The sequence below is a fragment of the Chiloscyllium plagiosum genome, chromosome 6 (genome assembly GCF_004010195.1).
Source record: "Chiloscyllium plagiosum isolate BGI_BamShark_2017 chromosome 6, ASM401019v2, whole genome shotgun sequence".
In the NCBI taxonomy this organism is placed as follows: Eukaryota; Metazoa; Chordata; class Chondrichthyes; order Orectolobiformes; family Hemiscylliidae; genus Chiloscyllium; species Chiloscyllium plagiosum.
In genome coordinates this window covers 92,967,066-92,982,365 of record NC_057715.1, presented here as the reverse complement: position 1 = coordinate 92,982,365, position 15,300 = coordinate 92,967,066, and the positions used below count along the sequence as shown (strand labels likewise).

The 15,300-nt window shown below is 40.8% G+C and overlaps 1 long non-coding RNA gene across 1 annotated transcript; it reads right to left on the bottom strand.

Annotated features, from left to right (window-relative positions):
- Positions 1–3,098: 3,098 nt before the first annotated feature.
- Positions 3,099–8,782, bottom strand: LOC122550823. Its single transcript, XR_006311954.1, has 2 exons — positions 8,534–8,782; positions 3,099–3,370 (listed from the first exon to the last, which is right to left on the bottom strand). It is a non-coding gene; the product is annotated as an uncharacterized LOC122550823 (long non-coding RNA).
- Positions 8,783–15,300: the final 6,518 nt, after the last annotated feature.

Here is a 15,300-nt window from a genome sequence, read left to right as displayed (position 1 = left end):
CTGTATGTTCTGAAATATACCCTTAAATGTCTGCCACTGATCTATCTCTTAAGCTATTTTGCCCATTCACTTCAGTTAGATTTGCTTTCATCCCCTCATAATTGCCGTTAGTTACGTTGCAAATAAAAGTCTCAGTTGGACTCTTCTCTCCCTCAAACTGAATGTAAACTTCAATCATAATATGATTGTTGCTACCTATTGCTGCCTTTACTATAAAGTAGTTAATTAATCCTATCTGCTTGCCAAATCTAGTTTACTGTAATTTGCTCTCTGGTTAGCTCTGAACCACGCTGTTGGAGGAAACTATTCCAAAAAAAAAATTCCATGAACTTCTCATCTTGTTTTTCCTGTCTATATGTAAATTAAAATCCCTTACAATTTTTGCCACACCTTTCTGACAAGCTCCCATTATTTCTTCCTTTATATTCCATCTGACTATGTGGTTACTGTTAGGAGGCCTGTATACCACTCCCACAAGTGAATTCTTGCCTTTATTATTTCGGGTCTGTACTCAAACTGATTCTACATAGAGTCATAGAGTCATAGAGATGTACAGCATGGAAACAGACCCTTCGGTCCAAACCGTCCATGCCGACCAGATATCCCAATCCAATCTTGTTCCACCTGCCAGCACCCAGCCCATATCCCTCCAAACCCTCCCTATTCATATACCCATCCAAATGCCTCTTAAATGTTGCAATTGTACCGGCCTCCACCACATCCTCTGGCAGCTCATTCCGTAAACGTACCACCTCTGTGTGAAAAAGTTGCCCCTTAGGTCTCTTTTATATCTTTCCCCTCTCACCCTAAACCTATGCCGTCTAGTTCTGGACTCCCCAACCCCAGGGAAAAGACTTTGCCTATTTATCCTATCCATGCCCCTCATAATTTTGTAAATCTCTAAAAGGTCACCCCTCAGCCTCCGACGCTCTAGGGAAAACAGCCCAAGCCTGTTCAGCCTCTCCCTGTAGCTCAGATCCTCCAACCCTGGCAACATTCTTGTAAATCTTTCCTGAACCCTTTCAAGTTTCACAACATCTTTCCATCCTAGCTTCCTGAGCTTAGATCATTTTTCTCTATTGTGCGAATATCATCATTAATAAACAGAGCCACACACACACCCCTTCCTTGTTTCCTATCCTCCCTAAATAACGTGCACCCTTTAATATTCAGCTCCGAACCTGTCTTTTTGCACCCTTGTCTATATTGCTATGGCTGCTGGATGATATTTATTTCTGTCTGTGCTTTAACTTCATCTGTTTTGTTTCTACTGTGTCACACATTCAGATATAGAGGCTTTAGCTTTGTCCTTTTTACTACTTCTGTACCCTCTTGCACTAACTATTGATTTGTTCTTAGACTTGTACACTCTACTCCTTCCTGTCACAGTCTGAACAGCATTTCCCATATTTTCTCTTTATAATTACCCACTTTTCTCTCTTGCCTTGCCTCTGCTCTTTAATTTATCACATCTTCCAAATTTGATCCAATGGCCCCATTATTTAGTTTTAAACTCTACTTCTCTGCGAATGAGATTCACTAAAGCACCAACCACAGCACAGCTCAGGCTTAGATGGTTCAAATGTTACAGCCTTGATTTTCCCCAGTACTGCTACAGTGCCACACAATGTGCAACCCACTTCTAAAACACCAGTCTTTGAACCATACATCAATTTCTCTCATCTTACTTGCCCCTTGCCAGTTTGTATGTGGTTCAAACAGTTGTAAAGATTATTACCTCTGAGGTTCGGCTGTTTAATTTGGTGTTTAGCTCTGTATATTGACTATTTCCTCTTTCCTTGTTCTGCCTTTGTTGTTGATATCTACGTGAACCACAACAACTGGATTTCCCTTTCCGACCATAGCTGCCTCTCTAGCCCTGAGCAGATATCCCAAATCCTGGCTCTGGGAAGGCAACAAAGCCTTCAGGACTCTTGCTCTTTGCTGCAGAGTACAATGTTAATATCCCTCATGGTGTTGTCCTTCTTATCACTATGTTTCTGTTTGCTCCCCCCACTTAAACAGCTTCCTGTATAAGAAGAGGGTTTTGTATCTCTCATCTCCTGACATTCTGGTCACTGCGACTTCTTTGTTGAAGACTCTGTTCTTTGCCAAAGCCTTTGGTCATTCCTGATCTACATTCTTGGTCCTTACTTAATGTTTGGCAACCAAGGTCCAATCTTTGCTCACAGGTCCATCACTGGCATGTAAAACTAGAGATTAGCAAACAGGGTGTCGCAGCTTATTTTTTAATTATTCAGACTCTCAGGGGTTAAAGTGGCCTCATCCATGATAAAGTGGGTGTAAGACTTCTGTTTCTTACTTAAGGGAGAGACACAGAATGTCAGATTCTAAAATTATACCACATGAAGTTCAATGTACAAAAACTCAACACATTTGTATTAAACTCTTGTAAAATTACTATTTTGCATGCGGTGTTGAACTATTAGTTACAGGCTAGCTTCGAAGGGACTGACTGGGGAATCATGTATACCTGTCGATGTTTTAAGCATTTGTGTGTTAATCTTCCAAGAGTATAATTTTAAGGCTATAATTTTCAAGTAAAATTTGAAGCTTTCAGGCAAACATGAAAAGATTTGCACTTGCAGTCTCCTTCTTTAAAGCTCAAAGCCTGCTTTTACCTTCAATGCTTAATCCAGGAAAATAGGTCAGGTGTGGAGTGGATGCAAAGAAATGGGAAAAAGTCCCAACCTGCCATCTCAACACTACAAAATATACTTTTCGGTCTCTTATTCTCCCCCTCCTGTTCTGACAGAAATGACTAATGTTTGATTATAATTTCCAAGTGTTCTACTCAACCAATGGTTATTTCAATGGTCAATTTTGACATGTAAATGTGGATCACAGGACTGAAGTTGTAACTTCCCTAACACCAGCCTGCCAGTCTAACTGAACTTAGTGGAAACTAGAGACTTCTAACATTAGTGGTTCAATGTTACACAAGACAATGCATTCATCCATTGGGCTTAGCAAGTTTCCATACCCTCCAACACCCAATCCCTCCCTCACCTCTGACCAAATTTTGAAAGTTTGAACGGGACATAATTGTTGTCCCAGGCAAAATGACAATCCAACAATTCCTAAAATACACTTTAATATAATGAGCAGCAATCAATATCTTGAAAACCTGAAGATACTTCTGTTCCTTCCAAACTGCAAAGTGTGAAATTGGGACAGAGTGTTTTCAGCACAGTAAATGTTCTGAGAAAACTTCATCATACTGTTGATTAATTTGGACCAAATTAGACACAACTTTGGTGGTACTGAAGTGAAACGTCAAGCCTTTCAGATTTCCAGCATCAGAGCTCAGGCCTTTTTTGAACGAGTCGTGTCGTAATTAAATAAGAATCTGAAAAAAGACATTTCTAGCAGTTAAGAAGCTTTAAAAGGTGGGCACTTTGTTTTGTTGAATTGCTTAGACTTTCAGGGATTAAAATGGTGTCACCCATGCAAAAGTAGACAAAAAACTTTTGTTTTCATGTTTAAGGAAAAGGCGCCAACTATTTGGGCTGAATAGTCTCTGTGCTGTTACATTCTATATTTTCATGAAGAGACATCAGCTTTAAAATTATTCCATACAAATCTTAATGCAGAAAAATTAATATACATGTGTTGAAATTTTGAAAATATTATTTTAGTAGAGGTGTTAAGCTATTAGTTAATGGCTTGGCATCTCCATTAAAATTGCAGCCTAAGGATAAAACATAGTTTAGTTAAGTGTTTATAAGGTTAATCTTTTAATAGTATAGTTTCAAGGCTGCAATTTTCAGTAAAACATGATGCTTTAAAACCAACATGAAAAGGCTGGACAAATGCTTTTTGAAAATAGTGTATTTTAAAAACACTAAAGGATGTATCATAACAAAGGTTGCCACAAAACTTCCTCAAATTTTACAGAATTTGTAAACAGTGTACTCATGAGTCATAGACATAATTGTCCCTTAAATGGACAGAGTGCATAATGACACTAAACACGCAGTCTGAGAAGATGAAATATAGATATCTGATAGGATTGCTTTGGAAAACCAGTCTGCATATACAGTACTATGATTCATGTAACTCCAAATTTGGAAAAATCAATTTACTTTTAGAACTGAGGGTTCTAGCAATTCTATTCCTTTGGCTACAGAATTTCTGGATGGGGAGAGAAAAAAAAAGTTTATTTGGATCAAACCCTAATTTTGAAACAGATTTCGGACTTCCCCATCCTGTTTCCTCAATTCCTGGATCTGCTGTGCGACTTCTTGAGACTTTGGTCTTTCCTTCTGTCTTTCATCTTTCTCTCTCTTATTCTGCATAGCAGTTTCTTGTAAAACCAGTCGAAGGGATTAACTGTATTGTATTGCAGGAATAACAACAGAGATTTGCAAGCATGTTGGTGAGGTACGTTTAAGGCACAAAACTGAAATTGCTGGAAAACTCAGAAGGTCTGGCAGCATCTATGGAGGGAAATCAGCATTACCATTTTGTGTCTGGTGACCTTCTTCAAAACTGCTCAGGAAATCTTAGCTTGAGGAGGGGGAGGTAAATATAAGGATTTATTAGATAGAACATCAGTTGAGAATATTACTAAAGGGAACTGATACAAATGTGTGTTGCTGCTTAATGGATATCATTCCATTTTTGAAAGCCTAATGATCTCATATGCCATTCAAGCAGGAGGTCATAATCAGGTTTAGGGTAAGCGTGAGCTATGGGCTCAGATTTGGTGTGTATGGGTAACAAGGCTGAGTATTGGAGAAGTGGCTGTTTTGCTAAAAACCATGGGACACTGGCACTGGTACTGGGGAAGAGCTGTTGCTCTGTTGGGTCATCACACTGGAATCAGTATCCTGGTGAATTCTACAACCGAGGGTGTAAAAAAGACTCTAAATTAAATCGGTGTTGAGAGTGTGGAAGAGGGCTCATGTGAGGGGAGATTTTAAAGGGAAAGAATGAGGCAATGGTACAGGTATAGAAATGCAGGTAATGATAACCGGAGGATGACTGGAAGGGACAAAGTGTACAAGGATGAATATGCGCCAGTAAATAAGACCAGAGTGTGGAAAAAAAAAGATAAAATTAAAAGCCCTTTATCTGAATGCATGAAGTATTTGCATCAGCATAGATGAATTGATAGCACAAATAAAAATAAGTTAATATTATACGATGACTATTACGAAGGCATGGTTGCAAATTGGCCACAGCTGCAACCTAAATTTTTATTATTTGACAGGGGCCTGGAAGAAGGATAAAGTTATTTAAGAGTGAGATTGGTATAGAAAGAAAAATGATCTTGGTTCAGAGGACCAAAATTAAAATCAGTCTTGATGGAGATGAGAAATGGCAGAGATAAGAAACCATTGGTGGAGTATTCATATGCCCCGTGACAGGAGCTACACTGTAGGATTCAGTATAAATGAAACACTAATAGAAGCTTGTAAGAAAGGTACCATAGCAATAATGGAGACCCTTATATAGATGAATGAATCAAACTGGCAAAAATAACTGGAGGATGTTGTTCTTAGAGTGTACTTGAAACAGATTTGTGGAACAGCATGCTCTTGAACCAAATGAACAGAAGAATCAGGATCAGGAGTAAGCCATTCAGCTCCTCAAGCCTGCTCCCCATTCTATAATGTCATGGCTGATCTGAATATAACCTCAAATTTACCTTCCCATTAATCCCTGACCAGCCAGGAAACCGGCAACTTTAGACTTGGTAATAATGGAATGAGACAGGATTAATTAATGACCCTAAGATTCAGATAAGATCCCAGAGATTGAAAATTAACAATTTTTACTACTTTATTGAAAAGAGGGAGGCAGAAAACAGGAAACTACAGGCCAATAAGCTTAACATCTGTCATAGGGAAAATGTTAGAAGGCATTATTAATGGGGCGGCACAGTGGCTCAGTAGTTAGCACTGCTGCCTCACAGCATCAGCGACCTGGGTTCGATTCCCACGTCAGGCGACTGTGTCGGTTTCCTCCCACAATCCAAAGAATGTGAATTGACCATGCTAAATTGCCAAGTCAAGGGTAAGTTTAGGGTAGGGCTGAAACATCGATTCTCCTGTTCCCTGGATGCTGCCTGACCTGCTGCGCTTTTCCAGCAACACATTTTCAGCTCTGATCTCCAGGATCTGCAGACCTCACTTTCTCCTCATAAGTTTAGGGTAGGGGAATGGATCTGGGTGGGTTAGTCTTCAGAGGGTTGATGTGGACTTGTTGAGCCAAAGGGCCTGTTTCCATGCAGCAGGGAATCTCATATCGAGTTATAACATGGCACTTGGATAACTTTGAAGTAATCAGGTAGAGTCAGCAATAGTTTTACGAGAGAAAGATCATGTTTGACCAATCTGTTGAAGTTCTTTGAGGAAATAACATGTTGTGAACAAAGGGGAATGATGGGTGAATTGTTCTTAGATTCCTAGTATTGATAAAGTATCACATGAGAAAGGATGTATGAGGATTAATTTAACCAAAATTATAAGCACCTTCTGATGAAAATGAAATTGTGAAAAGAGAGACTGTTCAATGTGACTAATGATTTATGAAAAAAGTTAGAGTAAAAGAAAACAGAATTAATTAATGGAGAGCAGAAAAATTGATGGATTTGTCAGGTTCCAATTAAATGATAATCAAGAACTAATTTTATATTCAATATTACTACTTTTTTGTTTTTATATTGTCTTCCACGTGGTCAAATACCAATAATGTTTAAATGAAACAGGTTTTTTTTCTTCATTTTGTGGTAGCTATGACATCATTTTGTTTGAGTTCATCTTCACCCATGGCTAAGTTGTTGACTTTGTTTTGTTACAAAGGAAATCTGCCATCCTTACCTGGTCCGGCCTATATGTGACTCCAAATGTGGTTGGCTCTTAACTGCCCTTTGGGTAATTAGGGATAGGCGATAAATGTTGCCCTAATCGATGATCCCGTGAATGAATTTTTAAAATATTTATTTCTTTTACTTACTTCAACCTTTAATTTCATTGCATGGAAATACTGGAAGGGAGGGAAGGATTAAGTAAAAATCAAAAGAACTGCAGACGCTGTAAATCAGAGTCAAAAACAGAAACTTATATTCAACCTTGTTCTGAGGTTAACCCTAAATGTTAATTCTGTTTTCTCTTCACAGATGCTACCAGACCTGCTGAACTTTTTCAGCAATTTTTGTTTTTTTGTCAGGGAAAGATTAGACTTGTCTTTCAGTGTCAAGTGATGTGGTAGACTGCTTTAAGCCGTCGAAGGTGTCCTGACCGGGGACTAGAACTGTAGTATTCACAGAGTGGATTGCCTACTGATTGGCGCTGAAATTTGTGACAGAAAATTCGAGGAACTTTCTAACGTTTTACAGCCACGCAGAGCCTGCCGCTGCAGAACAGCCGCAATCTCTCAGCCTCGTGGTTCATTCGGAAGAAAGTGAGTTGGGGAGCTCAAATTCACACATCAATCACTTATTTCACACAGTACATCAGCAGATACTCGTGACATGATAGTTCGAAATGATAGGAGTGCATAAAAATTGAGTGCAGTTGTGACTTGGAAATACACTGGGAGTGCTTGTTTTGTAAGTTGGCTTCAGACCATGTTACATAACATCGCTGCTCCTCTGCCAAACTGCACTTGGGCAAATGGAAGCCAGCGTGATCCTGGCCTTACATTCTGATGTGGGGTTACTGCCGGGTATTGGTGCTGGTTTCCTTCATAGCCTGACGCACTTCTCATCTTCCTTTACATAAAAAAAAAGGAAACAGCAATATCGAAGCTAATTCTCAGTCGCCAACAGGAGGAGAGGGAGCAAACAAAAAAAAAATTAAAAAGGGGTTTCAACCACCCCAGTGACCAACAGGGTAAAGAAAAGGGTAGAAGTTTACAGGACATGGTCATGGGGTCTTTACTTCTGGTTTTGCAATGCGTGGAGGAGAGTGGTGAAAATATAAATGACGCTGTGATTCTCCATTCACTGACTTAAATCCAACTACATACCGCGTTGTTATTATCAGAGCCGAGCAAGGGGCAGAGGTAACGAGCTGTGCCCCTATTCACGATGGGCTGTGCCCTCTGTTAATCCTCAACGCGGGCTGTTTACCCTATGGGACTTCCTGCAGCATGTGTTCACAGACAGTGCGTATTGCTACAGGAACTCTGCCTTTCATGCTGTTGTCGGCGCGTCTGTGTGTGTGTGTGTGTGTTCAGGGATGGGGGGAGATATTGCTGGCAAACCCCTGAGAATCTTTGCCAAGGTTGCCGATTCCCCACCTGAGACATTAAACACGAACCTCTCCTCAAGCACAGCGGCAGGATGCATTTAACAGATAACCTCATTTCCAGCAGAGTTCTGTCAATGTCAAACCTGGAGAGACAAAACAAACACATTTTAAACAAAAAAAACAGACTTGACAATCTACGGTGTGGGGGTGGAGGGCGTGAATACCACACACACACAATTCAGGTTACAATTTCACACAGTGATACACTGAATTTCTACCTTATAATTGTACCAGCTGATTAATTATGTTACCTGGACACTTAGCGACATGGGTATAAATAAACAGAGCTGCAGAATACCCAGGGAGCTAATTTCATCCAGGCATGCCCAAACTGGCATTCTTCACTTCAGGGTGCCATACGACACACAGCTATGCTTACTCCCCTGATGCACTTGAGTCTGAAGCTGTTGTTCAGTTGCCGGAGTGCCACCAGCTTTCACATCAGCTAGGGCTGCTCCTCAGATCCTGTGTGACGATGACCATGCCACTTTTCAATAGGATGGGCCAATCACTCTCTGCTCTGCATTTAGCAGGGCAGCCAAACAAGAAATATTTCAATCGTAAGAAGGATAGGACACAGGGTAGGTGTCGGAGCTTAGTAAAATGCAAGTGCTGTATAGGCAATTTGATTTAGGGAAATGCAGTCTGTTCAGGTTTTTAAAGGCAGGGAGAAAGAAACCCATGCTTCAGTTCTCTCGAATGATTCCCAGTAACAGGTCGACTAGAGTGTAACCAAATGGACGATCATCATGCAATGTTCATTGTAAAGACAATGTAAAGGTTATGCTGGTGACTCACTCCATTGAATCAATTCTGTAAATGTCAGCACATGCTCCAATATTATTGGGTCAGATAAGAGCAAGCATTTTAGGGTTGGCATATGCATAGGCAATGATAGCAATAAAATTCCTTTGAAACACAGTTGCAGCAGCTTTTCACTATTTCACTCTCTTGCACTCCCCTTAAATGCCCAATGATGGCTGATAACCTTCAGTTGCTTGCAAAGAGTTTTTATTTATGGTAAAATAGTGAACATCAGCAGGCTATTTGATTGTTGAAACATATCCTATTTCTGTTCTCACCCCCGTATCCAGTAGAAATCACTCAACAGCAATCAGTGGCAGAAACCATGCTCTTATTTCCCTTCCGATATCCAGGGAATAACTGGACCAACATCTTGCTTCAGATCAGCAAATCCCAGATCCACAATCTCCAATCCTTAGAAGATCAAGGGCAGCAAATGCATATAAACACCTGTCAGTTCCCCTCTTAGTCCCACATCATCCTCTACTCAGAACAGTACTGTGTCTAGAAGTCACAAGTCTAGAACTGTCTTCCATCGAAATATTGAGGATTTGCCCACACCACATCAACTGCAACATTTCAAGCAGCCAGCTCACCACCAGGGGGACAAGGCTGGTAAGTATAAAATTATGGGGGCATAGACTGGGTAGACAGAAGAAACCTTTCCCCTTGGTGGCGGGATCATTGACTAGAGGGTGTAGATTTAAGGTAGGGGGCAGGAGATGATGTGAGGAAAAAATCTTTCACCCAAATGGTAGTGGGATTCTGAACTCACTGCCTGTAAGGGTGTGAGAGACAGAAACCCTTACAACAATTAGGAAGTATTTAGATGTGCATTTGTGATCCCAAGGCCTACAATGTTCCAGGCCAAGTGCTGGAAAATGGCTTTAGAATAGTTAGGTGGTTGTTTTTGATGAGCACAGACTCAATGGGCCAAAGGGCCTTTTCCAGTCTGTACATCTTGACAATTCTCTGACCACCTTTTCAAGGGCAAATAGGGGATAAGCAATACATCCTCTCCATGCTAATGAAACCTTCATCCCATGAACAGATAAATACTAACTAAGAAAGTCAGTTGATTCAGATGAAGCATTGCAGCCTGGAATATGGCTGAGCTATTCACTAAATATAATTGCTTTAGCCATGCGATATTAAATATTGCAAGTGACTATATTTTAAGTCATTAATAGTAACCATTGATCAATAACAATCGCACTTGAATTTCTGCGGAAACTAGAAATCAGATCTTTGAAGGTTACATCAGTGTTTCATTACATTATGAATGGAGCTGGGCAGAAAATGGGAGTTATTCATATTCAACTGCTTCATCAACAACCTTCCCTCCATTGTTAGGTCAGAGATGGCAATATTCACTGAAGATTGCATTGTGTTCAACAACATTTGCAACACTTCAGATAGTGAAACAGCCCATGTGGCAAGGTGGCTCAGTGGTTCCACTGCTGCTTCACAGTGCCAGCGACCCAAGTTTGGTTCCAGTCTTGGGTAACAGACCTGGAGTTTGCATGTTATCCCATTGACTGTGTGAGTTTCAATCAGGTGTTCCAATTTCCTCCCACAGTCCAAAATTGTGCAGGTTAGGTGAACTGGCCACGCTATATTGGCCCATAATGTATGGGCTGTGCAGGCTTGGTAAAATGCGGGATTACAGGGATAGGGTGGGGGCTGGGGCTGGGTTGGATGTTCTTCAGAGGGTGGATATAGACTTAATGGGCTAAATGGTCTCTTTCCACGCTATAGGGATTCCATGATTCCATGTCCAAATGTAGAACAACCTGGATAACTGTCAGATTTAAGCTGATAGGACACACATACATAACATGCATCACAGAAGTGTGAGACAATGAACATCTCCAAAAAGAAAAATTCAAACATCAACCTCCACCATTGACAAAAGACTGAACTGGACCAACCATATGAATACTATAGCTACAAGAATTCTGTGGCAAGTAACTTCCCTGCCGACTCCCCAGAACCTGTCCACCATTTAGAAGGCAAGTCAGAAGTGCACTGGAATAGGCTCCAGTTGGTTAGATGAGTGTGACTCAAGCAACACTGAACACCAGCCAGGACAAAGCAGCCCACTTCATTGACAGCCCAACTAAGACCTTCATCTTTCACTCCCTCGATATTTCTATGAGATTGCTTTCTATTCTTTGAAATTCTGGAAAGTTTGTCAAATCTCTCTTCATAGGACAGTCCTGCTTTTCCTGGCAACAAGACTCATGAACCTTTGTTGCACTTTCTCCATAGCAATAATGTCTTTTCTTGGATAAGGTTAAAACAGCGCAGATTACCCTCAGTGCGGTCTAATCAAGTTCCTTTACAAGTGAACAAAGACTTCACTACTCATACAGAAATCCTGTTATAATAAAGGATGCACAGGATGCACTGTGGAAATTCATGAAGTCTACTTAGACAACACCATCCAAACCCTTAATCATGACCATCGAGAAGGATAGATATATGGGAACACCACTGCCTCTAAGTCACTCACCATGCTGACTTCAAACTGCATTGCTATTCCTTTAGTGTCTCTGGGTCAAAATCTTGGAACTCCCTCCCTAATAGCATTGTGGTTCAACCTGGACCAGATCTACTATACCAGTTCATGAATGCAACTGACTACCACCTTCTGATTTTCCTGCTCCTCGGGTGCTGCCTGACCTGTTGTGCTTTTCCAGCATCACTCTAATCTAGACCACCTTCTAAAGGGAAAACGTGAGGACTGCAGATGCTGGAGATCAGAGCTGAAAAATGTGTTGCTGGAAAAGTGCAGCAGGTCAGGCAGCATGCAAGGAGCAGGAGAATCGACGTTTCGGGCATAAGCCCTTCTTCAGGAATTCCTGAAGAAGGGCTTATGCCCGAAACGTCGATTCTCCTACTCCTTGGATGCTGCCTGACCTGCTGCGCTTATCCAGCAACACATTTTTCAGCACCTTCTAAAGGGCAATGAATTAAAGATGAGCAATAAATGCTGGTCAAACCAGCGAAAGTCACACCCAATGAAAGGATTTTAAAAAGGCAAAATAAATACAATAAAAAAAAACTGAAAGAATTTCAGGTGCTGGAAATCAGAACAAAAGCAGAAAATGACAGCAAACACTCTGTAGGTCAAGCAGCATCTGTGGGGAGAAAGCAGAATTAATGTTTTGGGTCCAGTGAGCCACCTTTAGAACAGAATAAATAATGCTTTCACATCATATAATGCTAAATATTATGGTTCGGATTGTCCTAGATTCAATTCCCTGATCTGCACTCAGCTATTTGAACTCAGCCTAGGTACAGTTGGTTTGCTCCAATTGGACTGAGACCCCATTCAAGAGAATGGACAGATGAGCCAGTACTTCTTGTTGACTCCTGCTTGGGAAATGTGCCTGTGTGGATGTTGGAAGAGAATAGAATTCATCATTAAAAATCACACAACACCAGGTTATAGTCCAACAGGTTTAATTGGAAGCATACTAACTTTTGGAGCGATGCTCCTTCATCAGGTGGTTGTCACATCTGGTGTTTTGTGATTTTTAACTTTGTACACCCCAATCCAATACTGGCATCTCCAAATCAGAATTCATCATGACCTTCATCGTGCCCATCAAATGGTTCTGAATATTATGTAGTCTCACATATGAAAAGAGTGACTGAGGTAAAATACCAGAGGAATCCTAGATTCAATTCCCTGATCTGCACATTAGCATGGGTTAAGATTTTAAGAAGCAGGGAGAGAAAAGACAAAGCAAATAATAAAAAGGAATAAGCCGTAGGGTCTGCTAGGTTAGATCCGGGAATACATTTCCCTGCAATCATGCATCAGGCTTGAGAGGAGATTGCTTAGCAGCTAAAGATGGTGCCAACAGTAAAACAGCCTGGCACAAGGACATTAAATGTATCAATAGGGTTACATGCATTCTGAGGAAATGTTTGCATTTAACTCTTAAACTGCCAGAGCAATCTACAGTGTGCTCTAAAAGCAGCAACTAATTGGTTCAGTAATGGTTACAGAGAGGGTTACAGAAGCTCAGGGAGAGCTAATGACTCTGGAAAAAACCTCTGATAAGAATACATATGATATTATGGGAAAACATATTGCAAAACCATAGTACTAGAGACTCTTATTAGAAATCTAAGGTTGTGCAAATGCATATGTATATGTAATTTCAGATTTGATACAGCATATCCCCGTTAATATGTAGAGACCTTCTTTAATCCTGATGTTGTTATGAAAGTGGTGTGACACATTCCTAATCTGATACTTTATTTCTCTCTGCAGATGAGCATGCACCATCTGGAGTTGGAACACAAACAACGCAATAAACAACACTCTATACCACATGCTACTTCTGCAAGCATAAACATAGAGGTTGCACCACATTGTTAAAACATTCCATGGTCCACCCTGACAAGAGCAAGGAGTTTTACAAGGCTGTGAGTGGAAGAAACCAGAGTTTAGGTAGGCAGATCTTGAAGGTAAAATTGTTGGAGCCATTCAACACTGTTGATCTGTTTTGTAGTTTGGTGGATCACAAGCTTCATCATGCTGAGAAACATGCCCATGTTCAATTTTATGGGTGGCATGATGGCTCAGTGGTTAGCACTGCAGCCTCACAGCACCAGGGACGGGGGGTTCAATTCCTGCCTCAGGTGACTGTCTGCGTGAGCTCCCTCTGTGTACTCTGGTTTCCTCCCACAATCCAAAGATGTGCAGGTCAGATGAATTGGCTATGCTCAATTGCCCTTAGTGGTAGGTGTGCTAATCAGAGGTAAATACTGGGTCGGGAGTGGGTTGCTCTTCGGAAGGTTGGTGTGGGCTTGTTGAGTCTGTAGGGAATCTAATCAATTACCAAAGCAGCTGTACTCCTTATTATAGGGAAAAATGCTACCTGCCATAATAGTTCCTTGGACTCTTCACTCACTTATGGATTTAACAACATAGAAACAGTTTAGTAAAATGTGGAACTGTGGCTTTCCTTGGGCTTCACGCTTGTAAGATGAAGTTTCAGTTGTGAAAAATAGAATTTGCAGTTTTCGATAAGGGAAGCATTTCTGATGAAAGGCTTATGCCTGAAACATTGACTCACCTGCTCCTCGGATGCTGCCTGACCAGCTGCGCTTTTCCAGCACCACACTCTCGACTCTGAGTTCCAGCATCTGCAATCCTCACTTTCTCCCATTGCAGGATTCATAGCCAATTGAGGATAAAAGGAAAACAAAGACTTTTGAATACACTTTTACCAGTCACTGAATATCTCAAAGCACTTTACAGTCAATGAACTACAGATACGATTATAATGTAGGAAATAGAGCACCAAACCGCCAAAACAGCGGTGTGATTGTGACCAGATTTATCTTTTTTTATCTAATATTGATTTAGGGATCAAAATTATCCAGAGCACCAGGGATAGCTCCCAGGCTGTTCTTTGAAACTGCATCAAGGGAAATTGTTTGTCACAGACAGCACATCAATTTAACATATCATGTAAAACAGAACTTCCGACATTGCAGCACTATTCTGGACCTAGTGCTATGTAATGAACCAGACTTTATAAAAAATCTTAAAGTAAGGGAACACTTAGGAAGCAGTGATCATAATATGGTAGAGTTCAGTCTGCAGTTTGAAAGAGAGAACGCAAAATCGGATGTAATGGTGTTACAGTTAAATAAAGGAAACTATGCAGGCATAGGAGAGGAACTGACGAAAATAGACTGGAAGCAGAGCCTAGCACGGAAGACAGTAGAGCAAAAATGGCAGGAGTTTGTGGGTAAAATTGAGGACACTGTACAGAGGTTCATCCCCAAGAAGAGAAAGATTATCCGGGGAGGGATTAGACAGCCATGGCTGACAAAGGAAGTCAGGAAATCTATCAAAGAAAAAGAGACATCCTATAAAGTGGCCAAGAGCACTGGGAAATCAGAAGATTGGGAAGGCTACAAAAACAAACAGAGGACAACAAAGAGAGAAATAAGGAAGGAGAGAATCAAATATGAAGGTAGGCTAGCCACTAATATTAGAAATGATAGTAAAAGTTCCTTTCAATACATAAGAAACAAACAACAGGCAAGAGTAGACATTGGGCCACTGCAAACTGATGCTGGGAGCCTAGTGATGGGAGATAAGGAAAAAGCAGGAGAACTGAATAAGTGCTTTGCGTCAGTCTTCACAGTGGAAGACATGAATAATATCCCAACAATTAAAGGG